Source organism: Elaeis guineensis, chromosome 8 (genome assembly GCF_000442705.2).
Source record: "Elaeis guineensis isolate ETL-2024a chromosome 8, EG11, whole genome shotgun sequence".
Taxonomy (NCBI): domain Eukaryota; kingdom Viridiplantae; phylum Streptophyta; class Magnoliopsida; order Arecales; family Arecaceae; genus Elaeis; species Elaeis guineensis.
In genome coordinates this window covers 138,301,373-138,308,409 of record NC_026000.2, presented here as the reverse complement: position 1 = coordinate 138,308,409, position 7,037 = coordinate 138,301,373, and positions in this window count along the sequence as shown.

Sequence of the window (7,037 nt, the reverse complement as noted above, 5' to 3'; positions counted from 1 at the left end):
TGAAACTTTTCAAATTTTCACGAAATTTCATCGAAAAGTCACTAATGAAAAAGGGTTTTCAATTCAAAATATTAGAAGTGATCATGGAACAGAATTTGAAAATCATGACTTTGAAAATTTTTGTGATGAAAATGGAATTGGCCACAACTTCTCTGCTCCTAGGACACCCCAACAGAATGGGGTAGTTGAAAGGAAAAATAGAACCTTAGAAGAAATGGCCCGTACCATGCTCTGTGAAAGCAACCTTCCAAAATATTTTTGGGCGGAAGCTATTAACACAGCATGTTACATTTTAAATCGTGCTTTAATAAGACAATTTTTAAAGAAAACCCCCTATGAACTTTGGAAAGGAAGAAAACCAAATATTGCCTATTTTCATGTTTTTGGTTGCCGATGTTTTGTATTAAATAATGGCAAAGAAAAACTTGGTAAATTTGATGCAAAATCAGATGAAGCAATCCTTCTAGGTTACTCCTCCACTAGTAAAGCATTTAGAGTGTTCAACAAAAGAACCTTAGTAGTTGAGGAGTCCATACATGTTGTCTTTGATGAATCTAACGATCTTCCTTCAAGGAAGAATGAGGGTGTTGATGATGCAGATCCACTAATAGAAGGTATGAAGGAGATCACTCTAAAAGATTCAGCAACTCCAGAAGACAAGGATCAAGAAGATGAACAAAATGAGAAAGGTGAAGAAATTCAAGAACAACCTCAAGGTACAAATGACTTACCCAAGGAATGGAGGTATGTTCACAACCACCCTAAGGAATTAATTATCGGTGATCCTATGCATGGGGTAAAAACACGTTCTTCACTTAGAGATGTACTTAATCATTGTGCTTTTGTATCTCAACTTGAACCTAAAACTTTTGAAGAAGCTGAAAATGATCATAACTGGATTAATGCTATGCAAGAAGAACTCAGTCAATTTGAAAGAAATAATGTTTGGACCTTAGTGAAAAGACCTAAAGATTATTCAATAATTGGCACAAAATGGGTCTTTAGAAACAAATTAGATGAGCATGGAAATGTAATTAGAAATAAAGCAAGACTGGTTGCTAAGGGATATAATCAAGAAGAAGGAATTGATTTTGATGAAACCTTTGCACCTGTTGCTAGATTAGAAGCCATTAGACTTCTACTTGCCTATGCTTGCTTTATGAAATTCAAACTATTTCAAATGGATGTTAAAAGTGCATTTTTAAATGGATATATTTCTGAAGAAGTATATGTAGAACAACCCCCTGGATTTGAAAATCATGCTTTTCCCAATCATGTCTTTAGATTAAATAAAGCTTTATATGGTCTAAAACAAGCACCTAGAGCATGGTATGAAAGGCTAAGCAAATTTCTACTAAATAATGGTTTCTCAAGAGGCAATGTAGACACAACCCTATTTATTAGAAGAAACCAAAATGATATGCTAATTATACAAATTTATGTTGATGACATAATTTTTGGGTCTACTAATGAATCCCTTTGTCAAGACTTTGCTAAGCTTATGCAGGGAGAGTTCGAGATGAGCATGATGGGAGAACTCACTTTCTTTCTCGGACTCCAAATCAAACAATCAAAAGAGGGAATCTCCATCACCCAAAGCAAGTACACCAAGGAACTACTCAAAAGATTTGGAATGGAGAACTGCAAACCTATTGGCACACCAATGAGTCCCTCAAGTAAGCTTGACAAGGATGATGAAGGTAAAAGCGTAGACTTAAAATACTATAGAGGTATGATTGGCTCATTATTATATTTAACTGCAAGTAGGCCTGATATCATGTTTAGTGTTTGCTTATGTGCAAGATATCAATCTAATCCTAAGGAATCTCATTTGAATGCTGTTAAAAGAATCCTTAGATACTTAAATGGTACACAAACTATAGGGTTATGGTACTCTAAGGACTCACAAATTAATTTGTTAGGATATTCTGATGCTGATTTTGCTGGATGTAAATTAGATAGAAAAAGCACAAGTGGAACTTGCCAATTTCTTGGAGTTAACCTAATCTCATGGTTTAGCAAGAAACAAAATTCGGTGGCACTGTCTACGGCTGAGGCCGAATACATTGCAGCCGGAAGTTGTTGTGCTCAAATCTTGTGGATTAAGCAACAACTCGAAGATTTTGGAATCAAACTTAATGAAACACCAATAAAATGTGATAATACAAGTGCTATAAATCTATCTAAAAATCCAATACAACACTCAAGATCTAAACATATTGAGATAAGACATCATTTCATAAGAGAACATGTTCAAAACAAAAATATAATTCTTGAATATGTTTGCACTGAAAATCAATTAGCCGATATCTTTACAAAGGCCCTTAGTGAGGATAGATTCTGTGAAATTAGGAGAAATCTAAGAATTCTAGATCCATTTGCCTAAACTTCTCTTAATTATTATCAAATATTCTTAGAGCTCAATTTCCAACAATTATCCTGGTTCCAAAAGCTCAGTTTTATCACTCTAAAAACTTATCATTGAGCAAAATTCTTTCTCCCAAAATTTTGAATTTTTCTGGAATTTATTTGCATTTTTCCTGATTTTCTGAACTTCATGAGTCGACCCCCATGAGTCGACTCAATGGCAAACTTGTAAATCCCACCAACTTCCATCGGGTTCATTGTTTTTAAAACGGGAAACCTTGTTTATGAGACGACTCATCTTCTCGTCGTCTTCCTTCCGAAAGCCGTCCTCTCCAACTCTTTTTGCTCCAAATCCAAGGATCAATTCTGAGGCAATTCTCCCTCCTCCTCTCCACCAAAAATCGCCTCCTTGAAAAGGATTTTTCTGTGCTTTCTCGCAGTGTTAGGCGCGGGTGGAACGTGCCCTAGAACTTCACCGTTCATTCAAAATCCACTTCTTTTCTCCACCAAAATTCTTCTTTACTCTTTTGTGATCCCTCCTCCACTGAATTCAAGTCTTCTTGTCTGCTACCTTATTGGATATGGCTCCAAAGATGAAACTTCCCCAAAGAAGGAAATCAATCCGAGAGCCTGAGGAAATTGTCCGAAAGAAAAGGCATGCTCAGTCTTCCACTGTTCCCAATCCAGTTTCAGTACCTGCTCAAGGTCCCTCTCAACCCTCCATAAGCCCCAGTGTAAATCTTCTTTCTGATAGAAAAGTAGAAACCGGGAAAAATATAGATTTTCGGTTCTTTGAGAAAGAAGGCTTTACTTTTGCTACCAAGATCAAAAATCAAGGATGGGAACTTTATTGCTCTCTTAAGGAAGTCACCTATGTTGATCTAGTCAGAGAGTTCTACCAGAACCTAAATTATGGAAACGGGTCTGTGACTTCAACTGTAAAGGAGATTGACATCTGTTTGGATTCTAGGATATTGGGAGAGATACTTCAGTTGCCTAGTGAAGGATACTCATATATGGAACTCCCAATTAAAGAAGAAGGGATCAGAATTATCTTAGGAGAAGATTTTTCAGGAAGTTTAAACAATTGGAAGCAAAGCTACTGTCCATTGAGATGAGGGTCCTGCATCAGATTGTGACAAAAACTATTCTTTCCTAGGAGTGGTAGACATGACTTACTATTCTGGCAGAGATGTATGTGTCATGTTTCATATCATCACTCAGACCCCCCTAAACCTCCCTACACTTATGATAGAGGCCATGAGAGAAACTTTGAACAGATCCAAGGCACACTTGCCTTATGGTATGGCCCTTACTAGAGTTTTTAGGAGGTTTGGAGTTAGCTGTGAGGGGGAGACACCTACCAAGCTCTCACATGTGGACACTTTCAACCAACACAGCCTACACCGAATGGGAATTACAAAGATTGTTGGTGGTTGGATCAAGGGCTCTGAAGAAAGAGCTGAGGAGAGAGCTGAGGAAAGAGCTGAAGACAGAACTGAAGGCAGAGTAGAAGAAGAAGGTCCATCTTCTCCTGTACATGATTTCAGGGCAGCTTCACCAGATACCCAGTTCATTCATGATACTGAGGCTGGCCCTTCTGAGTTTACTAGGATGCCCACACCAGTGTATCAGCCAGAGAGCAGAGCACCTCATTCAGAGTTCAGACTGGCTGACGATCAGATCGAGCATATATCTCAGCGTGTGGCTTCTTTGTTGTCTAGCCAGTGGAGTAGTACTTCTTTTGCACCTGGAGCTACTTCTTCTGATCAGACCATTACTCCCCACATCTCCACTATATTTCAGATGATTTCAGATCAGTCCGTCAGGATACAGCAGCTTGAGGATACAGTCTGGAGACTTACTGGCAGAGTTCTTGACTTGCAGGGGCAAGTCCTTGCATTGGCCCATCCCCAGCCACAGGAGTCTACCATTGAGGTCACAGACCTCACTGCAGAGGCTGGCAGGCTCAGAGGAGCACTAGAAGGTGGATATGAGCTACTGAGGAAAGAGATCAGAGGATCGAGTGAGCATGCTACCACCCAGTTCACTGCTCTACTTCAATCTGTTTCCAGAGCACTGAACGTACTTGATTCTATCAGACTCATGTATCAGCCCTAGTATCTCAGCGTTCTCAGCCACCCAGTTCATCTCGTTCTCCTACTCGTGGCAGAGGCAGACGGGGTAGAGGACGCACTTCTGATCCATCATCTTCTCATACCCTATATCTGATGACTCTGATCATTGACTTATCTAGATCTTAGGAGTTAGTATCTTGTTCTAGGATCTATACCTTGGGGCCATGTATTGAGCTGGTTGAATTTTATGTATTGAAACAATTATGATATTAATGGAATCATCTTTTACCTCTTTGTAATGATTATATTTTGGTTATATTTCAATCTCCGATACATCTGTTGAAATATTATCTTCTCCTTATTGTTGTTTGCTATTGATAATTGCTATATTAAGGGGGAGCAAACATCTGTGAAAAACTCTAAAGAGGAAGAAATTAAAGAATATTTTCAGAAAAGGAAAAGAAAGAGTTAACTATGTTTGATGATGTCAAAAAGGGGGAGAAATTAAAATTAAACAAAAATTGAAATTAGACAAAAAGCAAAACCCTAAATTATGAGAAAAAGGGGAGAAATTAAATTAAAACAAATATTGGAGAAATTAGACAAAAACAAGGATTGAAAGATTAAACAAAACTTTGAGAAATTTTGGTATCGAAATTTGGTATCAGACAGAGAAATTTGGTATCAGACAGAACTTTAATCCATCAAAAGCAAAATCATGAGTACAATGCAAATAAGTATTTTTTATATATATGCTCTGATATTCAAACTTGCTTTTGAAATTTTACTCACCTTGAGACATCAATAAGAAATTTGTTTTACTCTGATACATCCTACAATTTCTTTCAACTTGATCTGATACATGATAACATTTGATCCGATACAGTGTGAAGGTTTCTCTAAAATATTATAACATTTGCTCTGATACTGTATGAAATTTTCTCTGATACATTAAAAATTTTCTTGCTCTGATACATTATAAAATCTTTTCTGATATCATTGTAAAAATTATTTTTGCTCTGATACATAGAAAAAGTTATTTATCTTCTCTTGCTCTGAAATATCTTGAACTCAAAATGATCTAATACCCTTTTCAAATCTTTAAGAAAATGGACAAACTATTTTTGCATTTATATTACATGCCAAAAGAATCATACTCTTTTCAAGCATATACACCCATAATGGATTCTTTTGAAATTAATGCATTAACATAAATATTTTTGTTCATATGTTTTGTCATCATCAAAAAGGGGGAGATTGTTGCTCCTAGATTGATTTTGATGATTACAAAGCAGATTGAAGGGATACAAACAATTGAAAAAGTCCTTATGCTCTTCAAGGGCAAAATCGTAATTTCACTAAAATCCTGATTTGATAGTACCATTTGGTAGAACAAATGATTTGAAATCTATTGGTGAAAATTTCATTGTGTTTGGACTTATATTTTTGAAGTTATGAAGGTTTGAAGTGCATGAGTCGACTCATGAGTCAACTCATGGCACTATGAGCTGAATGGCACGCAAAAAATTCCCATGGCACGCTGGATTTTTGGCTTGGCACGACCTGTGAGTCGACTCATGAGTCGACCCACAAGGCATGAGTCGACTCATGAGTCGACCTCTGCTGATTTGAGCCAAAAATCCAGAAATCAGATTTCTGGTCTTTGCAACAGAAGTCGACTCATGAGTCGACTCCTGAAGCATGAGTCGACTCATGAGTCGACCCCTGCGACGGGAAATGTCAGCAACGGCTATTTTTTTGCCCGTTTTAATTGCCATTTATGCTTCCTAAAAATCCTCTAACGGCTCTTTATCTGCCTAAATTGTTTTCTCTTGCTTCTAATGCCATAAAATGCTTAAATGATGAAAGAAATTGCAGATTAAATAGCGATCAAACGTGCAAAGAAAAAGTGTGGAAAGAGAGATCAAAGTGAGATCAAAAAGAAGAGAGGATCCTAAATCTGAGATCAACGAAATATCCATAGAAAAAGAGAGAGGATCCACAATATTCAAGAGATTTGAAAAGAAAAGCAAGAGATTCAAGAGAGAATTCTTCAAGTCGATTGTTTCAACCTTGATCTAGAGATCGTTCAAAGCTTTCAAGAGATCTTCAATCAACAATCAACCTCTTCTCAAGCGTTCAACCGTTCATTCATCTTGAGAAAATCTGAAAAAGGGGTTCTTCATTTGAGTAAAGCTTTTATTGTTATATTTGCTCATTTAAGGAGCTGTTATTGTATTCATCTGTGCTCTAAATATTCTTACTCTTTGTGAGTTTTTGCTCTTGTTTTTGGAGGATTTCCAAAACAAGGAAAGGTTGATCCGAACCTGAAATCGGAGTGTTTTGGGTTTGCTTGTACCCGGGAAACAAGTGTTCTAGCTTGGGATAGCTAGGGTCGGAGTTTCCGACGTCTTGTATTCTAGCTTGGGATAGCTAGTGTCGGAGTTTCCGACGTTTTGTATTCGGGTTGAATACAAAGGATAGTGGATTAAAATTCCCAAGTGGGATCTTGGGGAGTGGACGTAGGTGCAAGGTTAGCACCGAACCACTATAAATCCTTGTGTTTGTGGTGTGCTTTATCGCTTTATCTTA